Source organism: Dromaius novaehollandiae, unplaced genomic scaffold (assembly GCF_036370855.1).
Source record: "Dromaius novaehollandiae isolate bDroNov1 unplaced genomic scaffold, bDroNov1.hap1 HAP1_SCAFFOLD_60, whole genome shotgun sequence".
Taxonomy (NCBI): Eukaryota; Metazoa; Chordata; class Aves; order Casuariiformes; family Dromaiidae; genus Dromaius; species Dromaius novaehollandiae.
Window position 1 is genome coordinate 888,693 of NW_026991310.1, and position 27,748 is coordinate 916,440.

Genomic DNA, 27,748 nt, shown 5'->3' on the forward strand with positions numbered 1-27,748 from the left:
ACCAACGCTTTTTTCACAGATGTAAAAGCTTTCTCCCTTTCCCTGGGGCCTTGGGCCCCAGGCCAAAGGCTCTATCTCCTCCTTTTTTGTTGCCTGTACCAGAGGCTTAGTAAGTTCTGCTAACCCAGGAATCCACGGTTGGCAGAATCCTACAGCTCCTAAAAATCCCCTAAGCTGTTTTTTTGTTACAGGACGAGGCATATCAAGAATTGTCTTTACTCGTTCTGGATCAACTAACCTGTGTCCTTCTCTTAAGATAAAACCCAAATATTTTACCTCTCTTTGACACAGCTGGAGTTTAGACAGAGATGCTCGATGCCCTTTTTCTGCAAGAGCGTTACATAGAGAAACAGTATCTTTCAAACATGTCTCATAATCTTTACTTGCTAATAACAAATCATCTACATATTGTATTAATACAGAATGTCCTGGAAGTTCGATATCTGAGAGGTCATTTTTGAGTATACGCGAAAAAATAGTCGGAGACCCAGTAAATCCCTGTGGCAGCCTTGTCCAAGTTAATTGTTGTCTCTTCCAAGTGAAAGCAAAGAGATCTTGGCTATCTTCAGCTATTGGTATACTAAAAAAGGCTGCTGTTAGGTCAATCACAGTAAAATAAGTTGCCCAATGGGGTATCTGTAGTAAAATGGTTGATGGGTCAGGGACTACTGGATGTGGAGCAACTACATGTTGGTTTATAGCCCTTAAGTCTTGTACAAAGCGATACTCTGGATCACCATCAGCATCTTGCCTGTTCTTTTTAGCTGGCAGAATTGGGGTGTTATATGGGGATTCACAGACTCTAAGGATACCCATTTTCAGATAATGATCAATTTGTTTTTGGATACTCTTCTCTGCTTCCTTCGGGATAGGATATTGTTTAACTGCAGGAGGCAATCCCCCCTTTGTTTTTATCGAGACTGGACTGGCTGATTTCAGTAGTCCCACATCCATTCCTGAAGAGCTCCATAATTTTTTAGAAACTGATTCTAAACCTGTTGGAATTTGCAGATTAGTTGACTCTGGTTCTGGTGTCTTAGCCAGAACACACGAACCCATAATTATTAGCTTTATCCCTTCCGGCTGTAAGCAGATCTGAGTATCCAAGGCTTGCAGGAGATCCCTCCCCAAAAGGCATATAGGTGCGTCTGTGGAAATTATAAAACGTCCCCACACTGTTTTACCCCCAATAGTGAGTAATAAGGGCTTAGATAACTTCGTTCGCCCTTTCCCATCACTCCTTGCATCACTATTTTATCTGATGATTTGCATCCTTTAGGCTCAAAATTTAAAAGGGAAAGGGTGGCTCCAGTATCCACTAGAAAGGGAACTTCTAAACCTTCTGTATTTGCCATTACGTGACCCTCAAAATCCAAATCTACATCCCATAAATTTACTCCAATTTTCACAGTATTTTCTGAGTCTCCTGTTTCCTGTCATTGTGGATTGACTGGGAATCGCCTGGTCTCCTCCTTAGTGTTTGATTGTCTCATGCCGGTTCCTCTGTTCCTAAATACACAGGGCCTCACTGGGCACTCCCGCTGCCAGTGTCCTTGTTCCCCACAATAATAACAAACATCATTAACTCCTGACTGTACAGCACGTTCACTTTGACTCCATCTATCTCTCCGGGCTCTTTCACGTCCCCTCCCCCTGGGTCCTCTAAATCCATCTCTTAACACAGCTGCTAACACACTAACTTCCTCTCTTTTTTGCTGTCTCTTTTCTTTTGTCCTCTCCTCCTCTCGACTGTTATACACAAATGTGGCTAAACGTAATATTTCATCCATTAGCTTTCCTGGCCAGTCAGGAACATGTTTGGAAAAATACTTTTTAATGTCCCCTGCTTGGTCTACAAATGTGGAAATCATTAGCGGCCTGTTAGCCTCGGCTTCTGGGTCTAGTCCTCCCCCATACATTCTGACTTGCTTAATTAGCCTAGCAAAGTAAGCCGAGGGGTGTTCCTCTGCCTGTTGCTGACACTCCCTTACTTTAGACCAATTTGCAGTCTTTTGTCCTGCCAAACGTATAGCTTCTTCTAAGCCCTCTCTGGCTAATTGCAACTGCCTGTAATCTGCATCTACATTATGATTCCATCCGGGGTCCACAGCTGGCCAGGCTGTTTGAGCAGTCCGGACACCCCCTCTGCTGCCCAACGGTGGTTTGCATCCAAAATTGAGCACCTTTCATCTGGAGTGAACACAGGTTCAAGGCGTGTTTGTACATCTCCCCAGGTAGGGTCATACGCCCGCACAATTCCCCTTATGATTTGTAACACTCTTTCTGGATCATCTCTAAGTCTGGGGAGCCGTTGACTCCATATAATTAAATCTTGGGGTCTCCAGAGTCGGTAAACTCGTGTAGTGGCGACCCGAGGTACCCCTTCCAGATCGGGTGGGGGCACTCCTGGCACAGGAAGGCCTTCCAGAGGAGCTTGAAAGGCGGGGGCGGAAGGCAAGCGGGGGTATAGGGAAGCTGAAGCAGAGGGTAGCGCATAGGGTGGAGTAGTTTCCACAAGCGTTTCAGCAGCTGCGGTACTTACAGCATTCTGAGGAAAGATTCTCTCTTTCCTAGGCGCCTCTTTTCGTCTAGCAAATGCCCAGTTGTCCCATAGATACCAGTAATCCATTTGTCTGGGGAACCTATTCTCCAAATGATGACGCAGGAAAGTTAGTTCCTGGTAACCGAAGGTCCCCTGGGGCGGCCATCGCTCTGCCAGATTACCTTCCTTAGTCAGGAACGGCCAATCCTCCTGACATAGTTGGACTAACCTTTTTCTCCCTAAATTTTTGGTAGCATCAATCTTACTCCAGTTTACCAAAATTTCGGCTAAGGGCGTCCCCTTTTCTATGCCGAAATTATTTCCCATATTGAGTTCCTGAAAAGTGCGTCTTAAGCAAATCAGGCAGTGCGCTTCCTTACCGGTAACACCAGTCCCTGTAGCTGGTGTGATCACACACACTATTTCTCTCTCTCTCTTTCTCTCGCTCTCTGGGAACCGCACTCACACCACCCGAGTCTTTAACTGCTAGGACTGCTGTCCCTTCGCAGCAGGCGGCTTCTCAGCCAACGGGTGCCCCAATCGGTTCCCAGGCTACACACACTCACACACACACACGCAAACACACAGTACTGTTTACACTCACACCAGTCACAGTGACTCTAGATTTCGGTCTTACAGTTTTGCAGTGCGCCTTATGCTGATCAGGCTGCACACCCCTCCTCCGGCCGGACCGAGCTGGGACTTAAAACCCACTCTAACCCTGGGGATGGGACTCCTACCTGTCCCCCTGGTATGCCTTACAGTGGCCAGCCCGCGTACCCCCCACACACCCCTGGTACGCCTGGGGATGGGACTCCTACCTGTCCCCCTGGTATGCCTTACAGTGGCCAGCGTGCGTACCCCCCCACACACCTGGTACGCCTTACGGTGATCAGCCCGCGTACCCCTTCAGTGCACTGTTACCAGACTAGATTTTAGAATTTAGGTGGGAGTTTAAGACTCACCTTCTCGGTGCCTCTCGTTGCCAAAGATCCCAGGTGAACTCACCCGATGGCGCCAGATGATTGTTTGGAGATGAGAGGCCCCGACAGTGGTCGCCTAGGGTCCCATCTGGGGTGCCAAACTGTTATGGAAAATAGGCTTGTCGGCCACCATAACAGGGCTCGACCCTAGGTCCCTGCAAGTAAAGTTCAGAGCCAAATCAAAACAAATTAGATAATTTTAACCACGCGCATGCAGTAATTACAGCTCGAGCTAGGTGCCTCCAAAGAGGGACCCTAACGTAAACAAATCCTGGGTAATTATAGTCTTTTTGACTTCCAGTTCCCACCCCTTACGCGGTAGTCAGACCAATAGTAATTTTTTGGTCTGGGGGTCTCCTGCTCCTCATTGGGTCTCATCATCTTTCTGAGGCAAGCTGTTTTTCTCCTTATTTTTGTTTTTTGCAGTCTCTGATGACGGTTGTACCTCTGTTTTTGTTGGGTCTGGCAGCTGTTTCCCAAGGTCTTATTTTTCCCCATTGTTTTGGCGTCTTCCCTCTCGGTGTGGGTGACACAGGTGCGCAGACTGCGTATGGCTCCCTTATTTTCCCAGCCTGAATGAGCTCTGAGGCACTATTTTTTATTAAACTAGGTAAAGATTCGTTACTTTTCCCACGCTTGGCCTAAGGCTTCAGCAAATCTAGCCACTCATGCTAAGCAAGTTTTATGTAAGTTGTGCCAAGCAGCTATTTCTAGACAGTTTCAATTCACTATTCTTTAACACTCACAAACACAGCCAGCAGCCAGGGGCCTCCCTCTGGCCTATGAGGCACTGAGGCTTCTCTGACCTCACAAGCACAGCCAGCAGCCATGAGCCTGTCCCTGGCCTATCAGGCAGTGAGGTTGCTGTGATGTCAGAAGCACAGCCAGCAGGCATGGGCCTGCCCCTGGTGTATGAGGAACTGGGACTCCTGTGCCTTCACAAGCACAGGCAGCAGCTGTGGGCCTGCCACTGAACTGTGAAGCACGGAGACAAACATGGCCTCACAAGCACAGCCAGCAGCCGGGGCATCCCACTGGCCTATGAGGCACTGAGACAAAGGCGACCTCAAAACACAGCCAGGAGCCAGGGGCCTGCCACTGCCCTATGGGACGCTGAGGCTGCTGTGACCTCACAAGCAAAGCCAGCAGCCAGGGGACTCCCTTTGGCCTATGAGGCACTGAGGCTGCTATGACCTCACAAGGACAGCCAACAGCCAGGAGCCATCCAACTGGCCTATGAGGCTATAGGACTGCTGTGACCTCACAAGCACAGCCAGCAGCTATGGGCCTGCCAGTGAACTATCAGACACGTGTCGCGGCCCAAAAGGAGTCGTTCAGGATGACCTCCCTCCCCTTAGGACCAACGACCAAGTTCGTGATGCCCTTGGACTCAATCAACGTGAAAACGACACCAGCCAACCAGTTTAAGATTTATTAAGGCAAAATGGAATCAACTAACTAGACACGTCCCGCGTCACACGTTTAGGGAAAAAGAGAGGAAAAGGGGAAGAGAGAGAGAGAGAGAGAGAAAGATATCACCACCCGTGGATCCAGCGGCGTCCCGTTGGTCCTCTTCTTTTGGGAGTCTCGGCGGCGGGGCGGGGCAGAGGGGGGAAGCTCCCGTCTGGTTCCGCTGACTCCACTCGAGTTCTTCAGTCGTCACAAGCAAGCCCCCCCATTCACACAGTCTGCAGTTTTTATAGGTTCTTGCCCCGCCTCTGGGAGGTGCTTCCTCGCTTCCCATGCAGATTAACCGTCATGCGCAGTCCGCCCTCTTGGAACCTTCCAGAAACGGGCTGGGGCATCTGGGGGTCTCCTGCTCATGTGCAGATGGCAAATAAGTACATGCGGTTTGTGCCCTAGAGACGACCTTCTGCCCTTTTCACACCCTTTTTACACCGTGCAGGTGCATGAGTTGTTTACTTCGCAGACGGCTCCCAGGGGTGCCAGCCCGGCATTGCCCGACACACCTTGGCAGCGGCGGCTTTGCAGCAGCAGCAATGTCGAGACAAAACCGCATTTAGTACCGGTCCTCTACACCACCCATGTCTCAACATTGCAGCTTGGCAGCAGGAGAGAGAGAGAGAGAGAGAAAGAAAGAAAGCAAGGAAGGAAGGAAAGGAGAGAGAATTAGGGACGGGGGGCGAAGTCCTGGGAACAACATGGGTTTGGGTAAAAAATAAAGTGCTTAACAGTGATTAAACAGAGGTCTTGCTCAATGCAAGCTTATTCTTTAACAACTTCAACAACTTTACAAAACAGACATCAAAACTGAGTTAATGAGGTAGGATTGTTACAATAGGCATAAAACAGCTGGCAAATGCGCTGTGGATGTCAATAGGCAATTTCCTCCTTCAGGAGAAACTGGGAAATGATGGGTACTGTGGTTGGCCATGGCCAATGGATGGCACAGATTTTCTTTATGCCGTCGGGCAATGTGGTAGGAACAAATTGCATATTTGACACAACATGTCCGATTAATTGAACAAAGCAAGGAATTATACAAGAACATTAAGGCGGCAACTGCACCTAACAAATACAATATTAACTGTTTCACCCACGGTGCCCCCAGTAACCAGGACTACAAATCGCCACTCCAGCCATTCCAGGTTTGGACGGGGGCGTGGGCTATTTTTCTGATATCTTTGGTTAACTGGAGAACTACTTCACCTACATCATCTATTTCCAAACAACAGTTAGGAATATTTAATTTCCCACACACTTCTCCCTCTTCAGCTAACAGGTAACCTAAAAACCATGTGGTGCTGAAGGATTGCCATGCGCATCTGTTGGGATTGCCGAGTTAAAAGATCTATTGTGTCAGCGGTTTTGTTGGTAATAATTTCTAGAGCCGCTTGTAGTCTGATTATTTCCCCATTTTTGCATCCCGCCCAAATTTACCTTAATGGATCGCGTCTTACAGGCAACACTTCTGTCTCCAAGGTTATCATATACCTTTATGCCTAACCGAGGTCCACTTGTTTCTGGCAAAAGGAAAAACAAAGGTCTGATAATCCCTATATAACAAATTCCCAACCACCCCGTGGGTAAAAATTTATATGCTGTGTGTCTGCATATCCAGTAATGCCCCTTCTTAGCTCCAATGCCCTGAGCAAATGGCCCGTTTATCCCTGGTGGGAATTGAAAGTAAGTTGCATCTCTGTTGCCCAGAGGGCTGAAGAAGGTGGTTGCCCCATCACCTATTCGGCCGGTACAATACCAAGCCCCAGAAGTGTATTCTGGTGGTAGGTTTGCCATAGCACATATAAGCACATTAAGACAAGAAGTATCTTTCCAACACAGGTTAAGAATGCCATTCTTGGCTGTTGTGTTTTCAACAAAAAAGCTAATTATGATCGCAGCACACAATTACAAAAAATGATAAAAATAACTGTTATAACTACCACAGGTAGTATCGTTGAGGACACTCAAGCTCAACATAAGACAAGTCTTCTTCCCCAGTGCCCTCTTCCTTTTACATTGTTGACCTAAAAGGAAGGGAGGATCCACCTGGTATGGATTCTATGATCTTTCCCATGGGCATCAGTAGCTACCCATGCATACAGATTTTTTGAAGCTTTTAGTACTAGAGGTATTTGTCCCACAGTGGGTAAGTCCACTAGAACCGGTTGTCCTGGGTAATACAAGGGATTCCTCGGTTTCTTATTCTCCCTAGTCCCAGGTAAGAGGGATGGAGGATTAGGGCAAAAAGCAGCGAGTCTGGGGCAGCCATTTACTCCCCATCGTCCATTGACTTTAGTTACTGCATCAGATATTCGTCGCGCCCATCCGAGATTGTGCGGTCTCAGGGTTCGTTTTAAGAGTCCTGGGGTGCAGACGGGGTCTTGGGATAAGGGAGGAGGAACTTTGGGGTTTGAGGAAGATGGGGTTCCCCTTATCCTGTCCCAACTTCTTACCAAACCTTCCAGGTTGGGAGTTGGTAACCTATCCATGACTTCTCTGGGAATTCCCTTTGAAATGCCTTCTGCCCATAATAATTGTCTCCTGCTAGCCGACACCCGTACCGGTTTCCCAGGATGTGGGTGTTGCAGTGATTTATATTGCCTCCCACTTTCCTCAACTCTTCTTATTTCTGCTTTATGCTTTGTTTCCCCCTGGCCAGTGAATCCCATACGCCTTCCGTAATTAATTAGCTCCTGTGCCAGCTCCCCCCAAGTCATGTCGGGGGGGGCCTCCCCTTCGTCTCGGTCAGGGAGTTCGTAATCGGTCTTGCAGCTGAACAGCATATAGTTTTAAAGCATCAGGAAGTCCCCTGATCAGAGGATGTGACCTCTCGGGGTCTGCCACACACTGCATGGGGGAGGGCTGCTGCGGAAGCAGCAAACGGTCATGCATCAATTGGAGGCAAGCAGTTTTCTGCACGCTTTCCAGAATGTGGCCCGCTGTGGGTGTTTTAATAGAAAAAGGGTCTCCTCTTTCCATTGGGTCTAATCCTCCTGCCCAGTAGGCTACCCTCTGGGTCAAGGACCATGGTTCCCTGTTATCATTTGTGGTTAGAAAGACTCTGGGTCCCCAATATCCTCTAGCTTCATCTTCGCTCAGCAGAATGCGATCCCCCCCGGTGAGGGAGACTCTCCACACATACTCAGTTTCAGTTTCCCGGGAGCCCCGGGAGTATTTTTCCTGTATTTTAGCCAAGTCCTGAGGGGAATAGGGGATAATACGCGTGGTACGTCGTTGAATACCCCCCTGACCATTATCAATGGTTTCCGTTTTAATCAAGGGTCTCATTACTACGTTCCCATCTCCAGGATAAAAGGAGTTCCTGCTGTCTTCTAATTCTTTAATTGGATATATGGATTTTAGATCAGATGCCTGTTTTCCGTCTAGTTCGGCCAAATTCGAGAATCCCGGTTCACTATCATCAAACCCCCGCCTGTTTGCTTCCAGTTCAGACCGCAGGATTCTCTCTTGGTCTAGTGAGTCCGATAAGATTATTTGAAGCTGCTGAGTATGGTTGCGCTCTGCAGTGAGCTGACTTTGCAAGTTTCTTACCTGTTCTTGCAAAGACTCAGCTGTCTCTTTGGCTCGACTCTGGGAGTCTTGCAAGAACTCGACTGTCTCTTTGGCTCGACTCTGGGAGTTTCTTATGTGTTCTCCCAAGGACTCAATGGTCTTTTTATCACCTTGCCTCCCCCTCCGGGCAGCAATTAGTGCCGCCCCTAAAACACCACAAACTGTTGCCCGAGCCATGCCAAGAGAGAGCAGGGCTTTATAGCCCTTCAAATTCTCAAAAAGAGGATTATCCTTCATTGTCGGATCCTCTGTACTACAAATTATTCACAAGCACAGCACACTGTCACAGGCCTGCCACTGCCATAACGGGCACGGAGGCTGATGTGACCTCACAAGCACAGCCAGCAGCCAGGGGCCTGCCATTGGCCTGTGAAGCACTGAGGCTGCTGTGACCTCACAAGCACAGCCAGGGGCCTGCCTCTGGCCTTTCAGGAAATAGGATTGCTGTGACCTCACAAGCACAGCCAGCAGCTAAGGGCCTCCCACTGGCCTATCAGGCACTAAGGCTCCTTTGACCACACAAACACAGCCAGCATCCATGGGCCTGCTACTGGCCTATCAGGCACTGAGGCTGCTGTGACCTCACAAGCACAGCCAGCAGCCAAGGGCCTGCCACTGGTCTATAGGGAACGGAGCCTGCTGTGACCTCACAAGCACAGCCAGCAGCTATGGGCTGCCACTGGCCTATAGGGCAAGGAGGCTGATGGGACCTCACAAACACAGGCAGCAGCCATTCGTCTCCCACTGCCCGATGAGACACTGACACTGCTCTCACCTCACAAGCACAGCAAACAGTCAGGGGCCTGCCACTGCCCTAAAGGGCACGGAGGCTTCATTGTCCACACAAGCAAAGCCAGCCACCAGGGGCCTACCATTGACCTACCAGGCAATGGAACTGCACTGACCTCACATGCACAGCCAGCAGCTATGGGCCTGCCACTACCCTATTGGGCACACAGGCTGCTGTGACCTCACAAGCACAGCCAGCAGCCAGAGGCCTGCCACTGGCCTATCTGTCACTCAGACTGCTGTGACCTCAAAAGCACAGCCAGCAGCCATTGGCCTGCCATTGGCCTATCAGGCAATAGGACTACTGTGGCCTGACAAGCACAGCAAGCAGTCATTTGCCTGCCATTGGCCTATCAGGCAATAGGACTGCTGTGACCTCACAAGCAAAGCAAACAGCCAGGGGCCTGCAACTGCCGTATAGGGCACTGACGCTGCTGTGAGCTCACAAGCACAGCCAGCAGCTATGGGCCTCCCACGGGCCTATCGGGCATAGGACTGCTGTGACCTCACAAGCACAGCCAGCAGCCAGGGGCCTGCCATTGGCCTGTGAAGCACTGAGGCTGCTGTGACCTCACAAGCACAGCCAGGGGCCTGCCTCTGGCCTTTCAGGAAATAGGATTGCTGTGACCTCACAAGCACAGCCAGCAGCTAAGGGCCTCCCACTGGCCTATCAGGCACTAAGGCTCCTTTGACGACACAAACACAGCCAGCATCCATGGGCCTGCTACTGGCCTATCAGGCACTGAGGCTTCTGTGACCTCACAAGCACAGCCAGCAGCCAAGGGCCTGCCACTGGTCTATAGGGAACGGAGCCTGCTGTGACCTCACAAGCACACCCAGCAGCTATGGGCCTGCCACTACCCTACTGGGCACACAGGCTGCTGTGACCTCACAAGCACAGCCAGCAGCCAGAAGCCTGCCACTGGCCTATCAGTCACTCAGACTGCTGTGACCTCAAAAGCACAGCCAGCAGCCATTGGCCTGCCATTGGCCTATCAGGCAACAGGACTGCTGTGACCTCAGAAACCCAGCCAGCAGCCAGCAGCCAGGGCCTGCCACTGGCCTAGGAGGCACTGAGGCTGCTGTGACCTCACAAAAACAGCCAGCAGCCACGGGCCTGCCACTGGCCTATCAGTCACTCAGACTGCTGTGACCTCAAAAGGACAGCCAGCAGCCATTGGCCTGCCACTACCCTATGAGGTACAGAGACAAATGTGACCTCAAAACGCAGCCAGCAACCGGGGGCCTGCCACTACCCCATAAGACACTGAGGCTGCTGTGACCTCACAAGCACAGCCAGCAACTGTGGGTCTGCCACTGCCCTATAGGGCACTGAGGCTGCTGTGACCTCACAAGCAAAGCCAGCAGACAGGGGCCTGCCACTGGCTTATCAGGCACGGAGGCTGCTGTAACCTCACAAGCATAGCCAGCAGCCAAGGGCCTGCCACTGGCCCATAGGGAATGGAGGCTGATGTGACCTCACAAACACAGCCAGCAGCCATGGGCCTTCCACTGCCCGATGAGGCGCTGACACTGCTCTGACCTCACAAGCACAGCACACTGTCACAGGCCTGCCACTGCCATAAAGGGCACGGAGGCTGATGCAACCTTACAAGCACAGCCAGCAGCCAGGGGCCTGACACTGCCCTATAAGACACTGAGGCTGCTGTGACGTCACAAGCACAGCCAGCAGCTGTGGGTCTGCCACTGGCCTATCAGGCTGTAGGAGTGTTGTGACCTGACAAGCAAAGCCAGCAGCTATGGGCCTGCCACTAGCCTATACAGCACGAAGGCTGATGTGACCTCACAATCACAGGCATCAGCCATTGGCCTCCCACTGCCCGATCAGTGCCTTTCTTTCCGGAGTAGGGGCACCGGAGTGCCTGTTTTCACATTGTAGCAGCCCCCGAGTGCCTTCTTTTGTGGTTCAGGGGCCTCCGAGTGCCTTTTTTTGTGGTTCAGGGGCCTCCGAGTGCCTTCTTTTGTGGTGCAGGGCCCTCCGAGTGCCTTTATTTCCGGCGTACAGGCCTGCAAGTGCCTCTTTTTCCAGTGCAGGAGTCTCCGAGTGCTTTTTTTTGTGGTGCAGGGCCCTCCGAGTGCCTTTTTTCGCATTGTAGCAGCCTCCGAGTGGCTTTCTTTTCGCATTGTAGCAGCCCCCAAGTGCCTTTCTTTGTGGTGTCGGGGCCACCAAGTGCCCTTTTTTGCGGTGTAGGGGCCTCAGGGTGCAATTTTTGCAGTGTAGTAGCCTCCAAGTGCCTTTTTTTGCAATGTAGGGGCTTCCGAGTGCCTTTTTTTGTGGTGCAGGGGCCTCCGAGTGCCTTTATTTCCGGTGCACAGGCCTGCAAGTGCCTCTTTTTCCAGTGCAGGAGCCTCCGAGTGCCTTTTTAGGTGATGCAGGCCCTCTGAGTGACTTTTTTGCAGTGAAGGGGCCTCCAAGTGCCTTTATTTCCAGTGTACAGGCCTGCAAGTGCTTCTTTTTCCAGTGCAGGGGCCTCCGAGTGGCTTTTTTGTGGTGTAGGGCCCTCCGAGTGCCTTGTTTCGCGTTGTAGCAGCCTCCGAGTGCCTTTCTTTTCGCATTGTAGCAGCCCCCAAGTGCCTTCTTTTGTGGTGTCGGGGCCACCAAGTGCCTTTTTTTGCGGTGCAGGGGCCTCAGGGTGCCTTTTTTTGCAGTGTAGTAGCCTCCAAGTGCCTTTTTTTGTAATGTAGGGGCTTCCGAGTGCCTTCTTTTGTGGTGCAGGAGCCTCCGAGTGCCTTCTTTTGTGGTGCAGGGGCCTCCGAGTGCCTTTTTTTGCAATGTAGGGGCCTCAGGGTGCCTTTTTTTGCAGTGTAGTAGCCTCCAAGTGCCTTTTTTTGCAATGTAGGGGCTTCCGAGTGCCTTTCTTGGTGGTGCAGGGCCCTCCGAGTGCCTTGTTTCACATTGTAGCAGCCCCCGAGTGCCTTTTTTTGTGCTGTAGGAGCCACTGAGTGCCTTTCCTTGTGGTTCAGGGGCCTCCGAGTGCTGTTATTTTGGGGTGTGTGGTCCTCCATGTATCTTTTTTTTGCGGTGTAGTGGCCCCGAGTGCCTTTTCTTGTGGTGCATGGGGCCTCCGAGTGCCTTTTTTTGCATTGTAGCAGCCTCCAAGAGCCTTTTTTTGTGCTGTAGGGGCCACTGAGTGCCTTTTTTGTGGTGCACTGGCCTCCAAGTGCCTCTTTTTCCAGTGCAGGGGCCTCAAAGTGCCTTTTTTGGTGGTGCCGGGCCCTCAGAGTGCTTTGTTTCACATTGTAGCAGCCCCCGAGTGCCTTTTTTTGTGCTGTAGGAGCCACTGAGTGCCTTTCCTTCTGGTTCAGGGGCCTCCGAGTGCTGTTATTTTGGGGTGTGTGGTCCTCCATGTATCTTTTTTTTGCGGTGTAGTGGCCCCAAGTGCCTTTTCTTGTGGTGCAGGGGCCTCCGAGTGCCTTCTTTTGTGGTGCAGGGCCCTCCAAGTGCCTTTGTTTCTGGTGCAGGGCCCTCCAAGTGCCTTTTTTTGCATTGTAGCAGCCCCCAAGTGCCTTTTTTTGTGGCGAAGGGCCCTCCGAGTGCCTTTTTTTGCAGTGTAGGGGCCTCCAAGTGCCTTCTTTTGTGGTGCAGGGGCCTCCAAGTGCCTTTATTTCCGGTGTACAGGCCTGCAAGTGCCTCTTTTTCCAGTGCAAGAGCCTCCGAGTGCTTTTTTTTGTGGTGTGGTGCTCCAAGTGCCTGTCTTTTGTGGTGTCGGGGCCTCTGAGTGCATTTTTTTTTGCGGTGCACTGGCCTCCAAGTGCCCTGTTTTTCAGTGCACTGGCCTCCGAGTGCCTTTTTTTGCGGTGCAGGGGCTACTGAGTGCCTTTATTTGCAGTGCAGTAGCCTCCAAGTTCCTTTTTTTGCAGTGCAGTAGCCTCCAAGTGCCTTTTTTTGTGGCGAAGGGCCCTCCGAGTGCCTTTTTTTGCAGTGTAGGGGCCTCTAAGTGCCTTCTTTTGTGGTGCAGGGGCCTCCAAGTGCCTTTATTTCCGGTGTACAGGCCTGCAAGTGCCTCTTTTTCCAGTGCAGGAGCCTCCGAGTGCTTTTTTTTGTGGTGCAGGGCCCTCCGAGTGCCTTTTTTCGCATTGTAGCAGCCTCCGAGTGCCTTTCTTTTCGCATTGTAGCAGCCCCCGAGTGCCTTCTTTTGTGGTGTCGGGGCCACCAAGTGCCTTTTTTAGCGGTGCAGGGGCCTCAGGGTGCAATTTTTGCAGTGTAGTAGCCTCCAAGTGCCTTTTTTTGTAATGTAGGGGCTTCTGAGTGCCTTCTTTTGTGGTGCAGGAGCCTCCGAGTGCCTTCTTTTGTGGTGCAGGGCCCTCCGAGTGCCTTTATTTCCGGCGTACAGGCCTGCAAGTGCCTCTTTTTCCAGTGCAGGAGTCTCCGAGTGCTTTTTTTTGTGGTGCAGGGCCCTCCGAGTGCCTTTTTTCGCATTGTAGCAGCCTCCGAGTGGCTTTCTTTTCGCATTGTAGCAGCCCCCGAGTGCCTTTCTTTGTGGTGTCGGGGCCACCAAGTGCCCTTTTTTGCAGTGCAGGGGCCTCAGGGTGCAATTTTTGCAGTGTAGTAGCCTCCAAGTGCCTTTTTTTGCAATGTAGGGGCTTCCGAGTGCCTTTTTTTGTGGTGCAGGGGCCTCCGAGTGCCTTTATTTCCGGTGTACAGGCCTGCAAGTGCCTCTTTTTCCAGTGCAGGAGCCTCCGAGTGCCTTTTTAGGTGATGCAGGCCCTCTGAGTGACTTTTTTGCAGTGAAGGGGCCTCCAAGTGCCTTTATTTCCAGCGTACAGGCCTGCAAGTGCTTCTTTTTCCAGTGCAGGGGCCTCCGAGTGGCTTTTTTGTGGTGTAGGGCCCTCCGAGTGCCTTTCTTTTCGCATTGTAGCAGCCCCCGAGTGCCTTTCTTTTTGCATTGTAGCAGCACCCGAGTGCCTTCTTTTGTGGTGTCGGGGCCACCAAGTGCCCTTTTTTGCGGTGCAGGGCCCTCCAAATGCCTTTTTTTGCAGTGTAGTAGCCTCCAAGTGCCTTTTTTTGCAATGTAGGGGCCTCCGAGTGCCTTCTTTTGTGGTGCAGGAGCCCCCGAGTGCCTTCTTTTGTGGTGCAGGGCCCTCCGAGTGCCTTTATTTCCGGTGTACAGGCCTGCAAGTGCCTCTTTTTCCAGTGCAGGGGCCTCCGAGTGCCTTTTTTGTGGTGTAGGGCCCTCCGAGTGCCTTTTTTTGCAATGTAGGGGCTTCCGAATGCCTTCTTTTGTGGTGCAGGAGCCTCCGAGTGCCTTCTTTTGTGGTGCAGGGGCCTCCGAGTGCCTTTTTTTGCAATGTAGGGGCCTCAGGGTGCCTTTTTTTGCAGTGTAGTAGCCTCCAAGTGCCTTTTTTTGCAATGTAGGGGCTTCCGAGTGCCTTTCTTGGTGGTGCAGGGCCCTCCGAGTGCCTTGTTTCACATTGTAGCAGCCCCCGAGTGCCTTTTTTTGTGCTGTAGGAGCCACTGAGTGCCTTTCCTTGTGGTTCAGGGGCCTCCGAGTGCTGTTATTTTGGGTTGTGTGGTCCTCCATGTATCTTTTTTTTGCGGTGTAGTGGCCCCGAGTGCCTTTTCTTGTGGTGCAGGGGCCTCTGAGTGCCTTTTTTTGCATTGTAGCAGCCTCCAAGAGCCTTTTTTTGTGCTGTAGGGGCCACTGAGTGCCTTTTTTTGTGGTGCACTGGCCTCCAAGTGCCTTTTTTTCCAGTGCAGGGGCCTCAAAGTGCCTTTTTTGGTGGTGCAGGGCCCTCAGAGTGCTTTGTTTCACATTGTAGCAGCCCCCGAGTGCCTTTTTTTGTGCTGTAGGAGCCACTGAGTGCCTTTCCTTGTGGTTCAGGGGCCTCCGAGTGCTGTTATTTTGGGGTGTGTGGTCCTCCATGTATCTTTTTTTTGCGGTGTAGTGGCCCCGAGTGCCTTTTCTTGTGGTGCAGGGGCCTCCGAGTGCCTTCTTTTGTGGTGCAGGGCACTCCAAGTGCCTTTGTTTCTGGTGCAGGGCCCTCCAAGTGCCTTTTTTTGCATTGTAGCAGCCCCCAAGTGCCTTTTTTTGTGGCGAAGGGCCCTCCGAGTGCCTTTTTTTTCCAGTGTAGGGGCAGCCGAGTGCCTTCTTTTGTGGTGTAGGGGCCTCCGAGTGCATATTTTTCCGTTGCAGGTGCCTCTGAGTGCCTTTCTCTGCGGTGTAGCGGCTCCCGAGTGCCTTTTTTTCCGGTGTACAGGCCTCCAGGTGCCTCTTTTTCCAGTGCAGGAGCCTCCGAGTGCCTCTTTTGGTGGTGCCGGACCCTCCGAGTGCCTTGTTTCACATTGTAGCAGCCCCCGAGTGCCTTTTTTTGCAGTGTAGGGGCCACTGAGTGCCTTTTTCTGGGGTGTAGAGGCCTCCAAGTGCCTGTTTTTCCACTGTAAGGGCAGCTGAGTGCCTTTTTTTGTGCTGCAGGGCCCTCTGAGTGCCTTTCTTTCTGGTGTAGGGGCACCGGAGTGCCTGTTTTCACATTGTAGCAGCCCCCGAGTGCCTTCTTTTGTGGTGTAGGGGCTTCCGAGTGCCTTCTTTTGTGGTGCAGGGCCCTCCGAGTGCCTTTGTTTCTGGTGCAGGGGCCTCCGAATGCCTTTTTTTGCATTGTAGCAGCCCCCGAGTGCCTTTTTTTGTGCTGTAGGGGCCTCCGAGTGCCTTTTTTTCCAGTGTAGGGGCAGCCGAGTGCCTTTTTTTGTGGTGTGGTGCTCCAAGTGCCTTTCTTTTGTGGTGTCGGGGCCTCTGAGTGCATTTTTTTTTGCGGTGCACTGGCCTCCAAGTGCCCTGTTTTTCAGTGCACTGGCCTCCGAGTGCCTTTTTTTGCGGTGTGGAGGCCTCTGAGTGCCTTTTTTTGTGGTGCAGGGGCTACTGAGTGCCTTTATTTGCAGTGCAGTAGCCTCCAAGTTCCTTTTTTTTCAGTGTAGTAGCCTCCAAGTGCCTTTTTTTGCAGTGTTGGGCCCTCCGAGTGCCTTCTTTTGCAGTGTAGGGGCCTCCAAGTGCCTTCTTTTGTGGTGCAGGGGCCTCCAAGTGCCTTTATTTCCGGTGTACAGGCCTGCAAGTGCTTCTTTTTCCAGTGCAGGAGCCTCCGAGTGCTTTTTTTTGCGGTGAAGGGCCCTCCGAGTGCCTTTTTTCGCATTGTAGCAGCCTCCGAGTGCCTTTCTTTTCGCATTGTAGCAGCCCCCGAGTGCCTTCTTTTGTGGTGTCAGGTCCACCAAGTGCCTTTCTTTGCAGTGTAGGGGCCACTGAATGCCTTTTTCTGGGGTGTAGCAGCCTCCAAGTGCCTGTTTTTCCACTGTAAGGGCAGCTGAGTGCCTTTTTTTGTGCTGCAGGGCCCTCTGAGTGCCTTTCTTTCCGGAGTAGGGGCACCGGAGTGCCTGTTTTCACATTGTAGCAGCCCCCGAGTGCCTTCTTTTGTGGTGTAGGGGCTTCCGAGTGCCTTCTTTTGTGGTGCAGGGCCCTCTGAGTGCCTTTGTTTCTGGTGCAGGTGCCTCCAAGTGCCTTTTTTTGCATTGTAGCAGCCCCCGAGTGCCTTTTTTTGTGCTGTAGGGGCCTCCGAGTGCCTTTTTTTCCAGTGTAGGGGCAGCCGAGTGCCTTTTTTTGTGGTGTGGTGCTCCAAGTGCCTTTCTTTTGTGGTGTCGGGGCCTCTGAGTGCATTTTTTTTTGCAGTGCACTGGCCTCCAAGTGCCCTGTTTTTCAGTGCACTGGCCTCCGAGTGCCTTTTTTTGCGGTGTGGAGGCCTCCGAGTGCCTTTTTTCGCAGTGCAGGGGCTACTGAGTGCCTTTTTCTGCAGTGTAGTAGCCTCCAAGTGCCTTTTTTTGCAATGTAGGGGCTTCCGAGTGCCTTTTTTGGTGGTGCAGGGCCCTCCAAGTGCCTTGTTTCACATTGTAGCAGCCTCCGAGTGCCTTTTTTTGTGCTGTAGGAGCAACTGAGTGTCTTTTCTTGTTGTTCAGGGCCCTCCGAGTGCCTTGTTTCACATTGTAGCAGCCCCCAAGTGCCTTTTCTTGTGCTGTAGGGGCCACCGAGTGCCTTTTCTTGTGGTTCAGGGGCCTCCGAGTGCCTTGTTTCACATCGTAGCAGCCCCCAAGAGCCTTTTTTTGTGCTGTAGGGGCCACTGAGTGCCTTTCCTTGTGGTGCACTGGCCTCCGAGTGCCTTTTATTCCAGTGTAGGGGCCTCCGAGTGCCTTTTTTTGCATTGTAGCAGCCTCCGAGTGCCTTTTTAGGTGGTGCACTGGCCTCCAAGTGCCTTTTTTTCTGGTGCAGGGGCCTCTGAGTACCTTTGTTTCTGGTGCAGGGGCCTCTGAGTGCCTTTTTTTGCCATGTAGGGGCTTCCGAGTGCTTTTTTTTGTGGTGCAGGGCCCTCCGAGTGCCTTTTTTTGCGTTGTAGCAGCCTCTGAGTGCCTTTCTTTTCGCATTGTAGCAGCCCCCGAGTGCCTTCTTTTGTGGTGTCGGGGCCACCAAGTGCCCTTTTTTTGCAATGTAGGGGCCTCAGGGTGCCTTTTTTTGCAGTGTAGTAGCCTCCAAGTGCCTTTTTTTGTAATGTAGGGGCTTCCGAGTGCCTTTTCTGGTGGTGCAGGAGCCTCCAAGTGCCTTGTTTCACATTGTAGCAGCCCCCGAGTGCCTTTTTTTGTTCTGTAGGAGCAACTGAGTGCCTTTTCTTGTGGTTCAGGGCCCTCCGAGTGCCTTGTTTCACATTGTAGCAGCCCCCAAGTGCCTTTTCTTGTGCTGTAGGGGCCACCTAGTGCCTTTTCTTGTGGTTCAGGGGCCTCCGAGTGCCTTTTCTTGTGGTTCAGGGGCCTCTGAATGCCTTGTTTCACATTGTAGCAGCCCCCAAGAGCCTTTTTTTGTGCTGTAGGGTTCTTTGACCACAGCTTAGGGAAAGTAGCATTGCCAGGGTTTGAAACAGCAACATCAGCATGGCACTTCTGCCTGCCATCCTGCAGGGTGCAGTAAAGGAAAAGGGATTTGTGTTAGTGAGGCAAGTCCGAACAGATTACCCTGGGGAAGTCGTGTATCCCATCGAGCTTTACGTGGTTGTTTTCACTGATCTGCTGCACCCTCTGCTGTGTTTGCTTCTTGGACTGTCACTCGTTTCACGTGAGAGTGGTGAATCCAATTCTCTTTTCCTAGAATTTTAACAGCGTAGTAAGAACTTAACAATACAGTGTAGGGTCCTTCCCATTTTGGTTCTAGTTTTGTTTTTCGCGAGAATACCTTTATCAACACTTTATCTCCAGGCTGTATATCATGTGCCTGAATGTCTGATGGCACCGGCTGAAACCACTGAGCCTGATTTTGCAAGGCCTTAAACCGTTCTTGTAAGGCTAGTACATATTGTGTCACTCATTCATCTCCGTCTAATAGGCTGGTCTTAGCAGGGATATAAGTCCCTGGTATCGCTAAATGTCTCCCAAAAAGAATTTCTGCTGGTGTTAGTCCTATGGGTTGCCATGGAGAATTTTGAACATCCCATAGAGCTAAGTTTAATGCCTCTGGCCATTTCAGGCTAGCATGTGTGCATATTCTTGCTATTTTCTCTTTTAATGCTCTATTCATTCTTTCTACTTGTCCTGAAGATTGTGGGTGATAAGGAGCATGTAGGTTTCTTTTTATTCCTAACGATTTACATAACTGATTGATTATGCTTGCTGTAAAATGGGCACCCCTGTCTGAATCAATGGCTTCTGGGACCCCATACCTGGGTATGATTTCTTTCAGTAAGGCTTTTACCACTCCCCCCTGTGTCAGCCTTTCTTGTTGGAAAAAGCTTCCACCCAGCCTGATAACTGATCTACTGTCACTAACAAGTGTTTGTATCCATAGACAGATGACATATCTGCATAATCTATTTGCAGCTTCTGGAAAGGGAAGAAAGCCCATGGTCGCCCCCCAAATCTGAGCTTGGCTTGTTATTTGAAAACTTCTGGCAGGTCGGGCAGCTATTTGTTATTCTTGTAGCAGCTGCATAAATTCCTGGAGCAGCCCATACTTTCTGTACCTGTTTAGCTATTGCCTCGGCTCCCCCGTGAGCTTTATCGTGAAACCACCTAGCTATAGTAATTAAATATTTTTTTGGTAGAATTGGTTTTTCCCCAATTGTCCATATTCCATCATCATTTTGTTTTGCTTCCCACTGTTCCCATTGTTTTTTCTCTTCCACTGAGCACTCTTTTTCATACATAGTTTTGGGGTCTATTAAGTTTGGCCACTCACTCTGGTCCATCCTTGGAACTGCCCCCATACATTCTCTCAGAGGTTGTCGAGCTGCAGCCCTCGCAGCAGCGTTGGCTAGAGCATTTCCTCTGCTAATTTCTGTAGTGTCTTTAGTATGGGCTGGGCAGTGTATTACCGCAATTTCTTTGGGCAGTTGAACTGCTTCCAGCAAATTACGTATTTCTTCTCCATTAGCTAATTTCTTTCCTGATGACGAAAAGAATCCTCATTCTTTCCATAACATCCCTGTTGCATGACACACTCCAAATGCATTTTTAGAGTCGGTATAGATATTTGCATCCAAAATTGAGCACCTTTCATCTGGAGTGAACACAGATTCAAGGCGTGTCTGTACATCTCCCCAGGTAGGGTCATACGCCCGCATAATTCCCCTTATGATTTGTAACACTCTTTCTGGATCATCCTTAAGTCTGGGGAGCCGTTGACTCCATATAATTAAATCTTGGGGTCTCCAGGGTCGGTAAACTCGTGTAGTGGTGATCCAAGGTACCCCTTCCAGATCGGGTGGGGGCACTCCTGGCACAGGAAGGCCTTCCAGAGGAGCTTGAAAGGCGGGGGCGGAAGGCAAGCGGGGGTATAGGGAAGCTGAAGCAGAGGGTAGCGCATAGGGTGGAATAGTTTCCACAAGCGTTTCAGCAGCTGCGGTACTTACAGCATTCTGAGGAAAGATTCTCTCTTTCCTAGGCGCCTCTTTTCGTCTAGCAAATGCCCAGTTGTCCCATAGATACCAGTAATCCATTTGTCTGGGGAACCTATTCTCCAAATGATGACGCAGGAAAGTTAGTTCCTGGTAACCGAAGGTCCCCTGGGGCGGCCATCGCTCTGCCAGATTACCTTCCTTAGTCAGGAACGGCCAATCCTCCTGACATAGTTGGACTAACCTTTTTCTCCCTAAATTTTTGGTACCATCAATCTTACTCCAGTTTACCAAAATTTCGGCTAAGGGCATCCCCTTTTCTATGCCAAAATTATTTCCCATATTGAGTTCCTGAAAAGTGCGTCTTAAGCAAATCAGGCAGTGCGCTTCCTTACCGGTAACACCAGTCCCTGTAGCTGGTGTGATCACACACACTATTTCTCTCTCTCTCTTTCTCTCGCTCTCTGGGAACCGCACTCACACCACCCGAGTCTTTAACTGCTAGGACTGCTGTCCCTTCGCAGCGGGCGGCTTCTCAGCCAACGGGTGCCCCAATCGGTTCCCAGGCTACACACACTCACACACACACACGCAAACACACAGTACTGTTTACACTCACACCAGTCACGGTGACTCTAGATTTCGGTCTTACAGTTTTGCAGTGCGCCTTATGCTGATCAGGCTGCACACCCCTCCTCCGGCCGGACCGAGCTGGGACTTAAAACCCACTCTAACCCTGGGGATGGGACTCCTACCTGTCCCCCTGGTATGCCTTACAGTGGCCAGCCCGCGTACCCCCCACACACCCCTGGTACGCCTGGGGATGGGACTCCTACCTGTCCCCCTGGTATGCCTTACAGTGGGCCAGCGTGCGTACCCCCCCACACACCTGGTACGCCTTACGGTGATCAGCCCGCGTACCCCTTCAGTGCACTGTTACCAGACCAGAATTTAGAATTTAGGCGGGAGTTTAAGACTCACCTTCTCGGTGCCTCTCGTTGCCAAAGATCCCAGGTGAACTCACCCGATGGCGCCAGATGATTGTTTGGAGATGAGAGGCCCCGACAGTGGTCGCCTAGGGTCCCATCTGGGGTGCCAAACTGTTATGGAAAATAGGCTTGTCGGCCACCATAACAGGGCTTGACCCTAGGTTCCCGCAAGTAAAGTTCAGAGCCAAATCAAAACAAATTAGATAATTTTAATCATGTGCGTACCATAATTACAGCTCGAGCTGGGTGCCTCCAAAGAGGGACCCTAACATAAACAAATCCTGGGTAATTATAGTCTTTTCGACTTCCAGTTCCCACCCCTCACGCAGTAGTTAGACCAATAGTAATTTTTTGGTCTGGGGTCTCCTGCTCCTCATTGGGTCTCATCATCTTTCTGAGGCAAGCTGTTTTTCTCCTTATTTTTGTTTTTTTGCAGTCTCTGATGACGGTTGTACCTCTGTTTTTGTTGGGTCTGGCGGCTGTTTCCCAAGGTCTTATTTTCCCAATTGTTTTGGCGTCTTCCCTCTCGGAGTCAGTGACACAGGTGCGCAGACTGCGTGTGGCTTCCTTATTTTCCCAGCCTGAATGAGCTCTGAGGCACTATTTTTTTTAAAACTAGGTAAAGATTCGTTACTTTTCCCACGCCTGGCCTAAGGCTTCAGCAAATCTAGCCACTCATGCTAAGCAAGTTTTATGTAAGTTGTGCCAAGCAGCTATTTCTAGACAGTTTCAATTCACTATTCTTTAACACTCACAAACACAGCCAGCAGCCAGGGGCCTCTCTCTGGCCTATGAGGCACTGAGGCTTCTCTGACCTCACAAGCACAACCAGCAGCTATGGACCTCGCACTGGCTATCAGGCACTCATACTGCTGTGAACTCACAAGCACAGCCAGCAGCCAGGGGCCTGCCCCTGGTGTATGAGGAACTGGGACTCCTATGCCTTCACAGGCACAGGCAGCAGCTGTGGGCCTGCCACTGAACTGTGAAGCACGGAGACAAACATGGCCTGACAGCACAGCCAGCAGCCAGGGGCCTGCCACTGCCCTATGAGGCACTGAGGCTGCTGTGACCTCACAAGCAAAGCCAGCAGCCAGGGGACTCCCTTTGGCCTATGAGGCACTGAGGCTGCTATGACCTCACAAGGACAGGCAACAGCCAGGAGCCATCCCACTGGCCTATCAGTCTAAAGGACTGCTGTGACCTCACAAGCACAGCCAGCAGCTATGGGCCTGCCAGTGAACTATCAGACACATGTCGCGGCCCGAAAGGAGTCGTCCAGGACGACCTCCCTCCCCTTAGGACCAACGACCAAGTTCGTGATGCCCTTGCACTCAATCAACGTGAAAACGACACCAGCCAACCAGTTTAAGATTTATTAAGGCAAAATGGAATCAACTAACTAGACACATCCCACGTCACACGTTTAGGGAAAAAGAGAGGAAAAGGGGAAGAGAGAGAGAGAGAGAGAGAGAGAGAAAGATATCACCACCCGTGGATCCAGCGGCGTCCCGTTGGTCCTCTTCTTTTGGGAGTCTCGGCGGCGGGGCGGGGCAGAGGGGGGAAGCTCCCGTCTGGTTCCGCTGACTCCACTCGAGTTCTTCAGTCGTCACAAGCAAGCCCCCCCCATTCACACAGTCTGCAGTTTTTATAGGTTCTTGCCCCGCCTCTGGGAGGTGCTTCCTCGCTTCCCATGCAGATTAACCGTCATGCGCAGTCCGCCCTCTTGGAACCTTCTAGAAATGGGCTGGGGTATCTGGGGGTCTCCTGCTCATGCGCAGATGGCAAATGAGTACATGCGGTTTGTGCCCTAGAGACGACCTTCTGCCCTTTTCGCACCCTTTTTACACCGTGCAGGTGCATGAGGTTGTTTACTTCGCGGACGGCTCCCGGGGGCGCCAGCGCGGCATTGCCTGACACACCTTGGCAGCGGCGGCTTTGCAGCAGCAGCAGCAATGTCGAGACAAAACCGCATTTAGTACCGGTCCTCTACACCACCCATGTCTCAACATTGCAGCTTGGCAGCAGGAGAGAGAGAGAGAGAGAAAGAAAGCAAGCAAGGAAGGAAGGAAAGGAGAGAGAATTAGGGACGGGGGAGAAGTCCTGGGAACAACATGGGTTTGGGTAAAAAATAAAGTGCTTAACTGATTAAACAGAGGTCTTGCTCAATGCAAGCTTATTCTTTAACAACTTCAACAACTTTACAAAACAGACATCAAAACTGAGTTAATGAGGTAGGATTGTTACAATAGGCATAAAACAGCTGGCAAATGCGCTGTGGATGTCAATAGGCAATTTCCTCCTTCAGGAGAAACTGGGAAATGATGGGTACTGTGGTTGGCCATGGCCAATGGATGGCACAGATTTTCTTTATGCCGTCGGGCAATGTGGTAGGAACAAATTGCATATTTGACACAACATGTCCGATTAATTGAACAAAGCAAGGAATTATACAAGAACATTAAGGCGGCAACTGCACCTAACAAATACAATATTAACTGTTTCACCCATGGTGCCCCCAGTAACCAGGACTACAAATCGCCACTCCAGCCATTCCAGGTTTGGACGGGGGCGTGGGCTATTTTTCTGATATCTTTGGTTAACTGGAGAACTACTTCACCTACATCATCTATTTCCAAACAACAGTTAGGAATATTTAATTTCCCACACACTTCTCCCTCTTCAGCTAACAGGTAACCTAAAAACCATGTGGTGCTGAAGGATTGCCATGCGCATCTGTTGGGATTGCCGAGTTAAAAGATCTATTGTGTCAGCGGTTTTGTTGGTAATAATTTCTAGAGCCGCTTGTAGTCTGATTATTTCCCCATTTTTGCATCCCGCCCAAATTTACCTTAATGGATCGCGTCTTACAGGCAACACTTCTGTCTCCAAGGTTATCATATACCTTTATGCCTAACCGAGGTCCACTTGTTTCTGGCAAAAGGAAAAACAAAGGTCTGATAATCCCTATATAACAAATTCCCAACCACCCCGTGGGTAAAAATTTATATGCTGTGTGTCTGCATATCCAGTAATGCCCCTTCTTAGCTCCAATGCCCTGAGCAAATGGCCCGTTTATCCCTGGTGGGAATTGAAAGTAAGTTGCATCTCTGTTGCCCAGAGGGCTGAAGAAGGTGGTTGCCCCATCACCTATTCGGCCGGTACAATACCAAGCCCCAGAAGTGTATTCTGGTGGTAGGTTTGCCATAGCACATATAAGCACATTAAGACAAGAAGTATCTTTCCAACACAGGTTAAGAATGCCATTCTTGGCTGTTGTGTTTTCAACAAAAAAGCTAATTATGATCGCAGCACACAATTACAAAAAAATGATAAAAAATAACTGTTATAACTACCACAGGTAGTATCGTTGAGGACACTCAAGCTCAACATAAGGCAAGTCTTCTTCCCCAGTGCCCTCTTCCTTTTACATTGTTGACCTAAAAGGAAGGGAGGATCCACCTGGTATGGATTCTATGATCTTTCCCATGGGCATCAGTAGCTACCCATGCATACAGATTTTTTGAAGCTTTTAGTACTAGAGGTATTTGTCCCACAGTGGGTAAGTCCACTAGAACCGGTTGTCCCGGGTAATACAAGGGATTCCTCGGTTTCTTATTCTCCCTAGTCCCAGGTAAGAGGGATGGAGGATTAGGGCAAAAAGCAGCGAGTCTGGGGCAGCCATTTACTCCCCATCGTCCATTGACTTTAGTTACTGCATCAGATATTCGTCGCGCCCATCCGGGATTGTGCGGTCTCAGGGTTCGTTTTAAGAGTCCTGGGGTGCAGACGGGGTCTTGGGATAAGGGAGGAGGAACTTTGGGGTTTGAGGAAGATGGGGTTCCCCTTATCCTGTCCCAACTTCTTACCAAACCTTCCAGGTTGGGAGTTGGTAACCTATCCATGACTTCTCTGGGAATTCCCTTTGAAATGCCTTCTGCCCATAATAATTGTCTCCTGCTAGCCGACACCCGTACCGGTTTCCCAGGATGTGGGTGTTGCAGTGATTTATATTGCCTCCCACTTTCCTCAACTCTTCTTATTTCTGCTTTATGCTTTGTTTCCCCCTGGCCAGTGAATCCCATACGCCTTCCGTAATTAATTAGCTCCTGTGCCAGCTCCCCCCAAGTCATGTCGGGGGGGGCCTCCCCTTCGTCTCGGTCAGGGAGTTCGTAATCGGTCTTGCAGCTGAACAGCATATAGTTTTAAAGCATCAGGAAGTCCCCTGATCAGAGGATGTGACCTCTCGGGGTCTGCCACACACTGCATGGGGGAGGGCTGCTGCGGAAGCAGCAAACGGTCATGCATCAATTGGAGGCAAGCAGTTTTCTGCACGCTTTCCAGAATGTGGCCCGCTGTGGGTGTTTTAATAGAAAAAGGGTCTCCTCTTTCCATTGGGTCTAATCCTCCTGCCCAGTAGGCTACCCTCTGGGTCAAGGACCATGGTTCCCTGTTATCATTTGTGGTTAGAAAGACTCTGGGTCCCCAATATCCTCTAGCTTCATCTTCGCTCAGCAGAATGCGATCCCCCCCGGTGAGGGAGACTCTCCACACATACTCAGTTTCAGTTTCCCGGGAGCCCCGGGAGTATTTTTCCTGTATTTTAGCCAAGTCCTGAGGGGAATAGGGGATAATACGCGTGGTACGTCGTTGAATACCCCCCTGACCATTATCAATGGTTTCCGTTTTAATCAAGGGTCTCATTACTACGTTCCCATCTCCAGGATAAAAGGAGTTCCTGCTGTCTTCTAATTCTTTAATTGGATATATGGATTTTAGATCAGATGCCTGTTTTCCGTCTAGTTCGGCCAAATTCGAGAATCCCGGTTCACTATCATCAAACCCCCGCCTGTTTGCTTCCAGTTCAGACCGCAGGATTCTCTCTTGGTCTAGTGAGTCCGATAAGATTATTTGAAGCTGCTGAGTATGGTTGCGCTCTGCAGTGAGCTGACTTTGCAAGTTTCTTACCTGTTCTTGCAAAGACTCAGCTGTCTCTTTGGCTCGACTCTGGGAGTCTTGCAAGAACTCGACTGTCTCTTTGGCTCGACTCTGGGAGTTTCTTATGTGTTCTCCCAAGGACTCAATGGTCTTTTTATCACCTTGCCTCCCCCTCCGGGCAGCAATTAGTGCCGCCCCTAAAACACCACAAACTGTTGCCCGAGCCATGCCAAGAGAGAGCAGGGCTTTATAGCCCTTCAAATTCTCAAAAAGAGGATTATCCTTCATTGTCGGATCCTCTGTACTACAAATTATTCACAAGCACAGCACACTGTCACAGGCCTGCCACTGCCATAACGGGCACGGAGGCTGATGTGACCTCACAAGCACAGCCAGCAGCCAGGGGCCTGCCATTGGCCTGTGAAGCACTGAGGCTGCTGTGACCTCACAAGCACAGCCAGGGGCCTGCCTCTGGCCTTTCAGGAAATAGGATTGCTGTGACCTCACAAGCACAGCCAGCAGCTAAGGGCCTCCCACTGGCCTATCAGGCACTAAGGCTCCTTTGACCACACAAACACAGCCAGCATCCATGGGCCTGCTACTGGCCTATCAGGCACTGAGGCTGCTGTGACCTCACAAGCACAGCCAGCAGCCAAGGGCCTGCCACTGGTCTATAGGGAACGGAGCCTGCTGTGACCTCACAAGCACAGCCAGCAGCTATGGGCTGCCACTGGCCTATAGGGCAAGGAGGCTGATGGGACCTCACAAACACAGGCAGCAGCCATTCGTCTCCCACTGCCCGATGAGACACTGACACTGCTCTCACCTCACAAGCACAGCAAACAGTCAGGGGCCTGCCACTGCCCTAAAGGGCACGGAGGCTTCATTGTCCACACAAGCAAAGCCAGCCACCAGGGGCCTACCATTGACCTACCAGGCAATGGAACTGCACTGACCTCACATGCACAGCCAGCAGCTATGGGCCTGCCACTACCCTATTGGGCACACAGGCTGCTGTGACCTCACAAGCACAGCCAGCAGCCAGAGGCCTGCCACTGGCCTATCTGTCACTCAGACTGCTGTGACCTCAAAAGCACAGCCAGCAGCCATTGGCCTGCCATTGGCCTATCAGGCAATAGGACTACTGTGGCCTGACAAGCACAGCAAGCAGTCATTTGCCTGCCATTGGCCTATCAGGCAATAGGACTGCTGTGACCTCACAAGCAAAGCAAACAGCCAGGGGCCTGCAACTGCCGTATAGGGCACTGACGCTGCTGTGAGCTCACAAGCACAGCCAGCAGCTATGGGCCTCCCACGGGCCTATCGGGCATAGGACTGCTGTGACCTCACAAGCACAGCCAGCAGCCAGGGGCCTGCCATTGGCCTGTGAAGCACTGAGGCTGCTGTGACCTCACAAGCACAGCCAGGGGCCTGCCTCTGGCCTTTCAGGAAATAGGATTGCTGTGACCTCACAAGCACAGCCAGCAGCTAAGGGCCTCCCACTGGCCTATCAGGCACTAAGGCTCCTTTGACGACACAAACACAGCCAGCATCCATGGGCCTGCTACTGGCCTATCAGGCACTGAGGCTTCTGT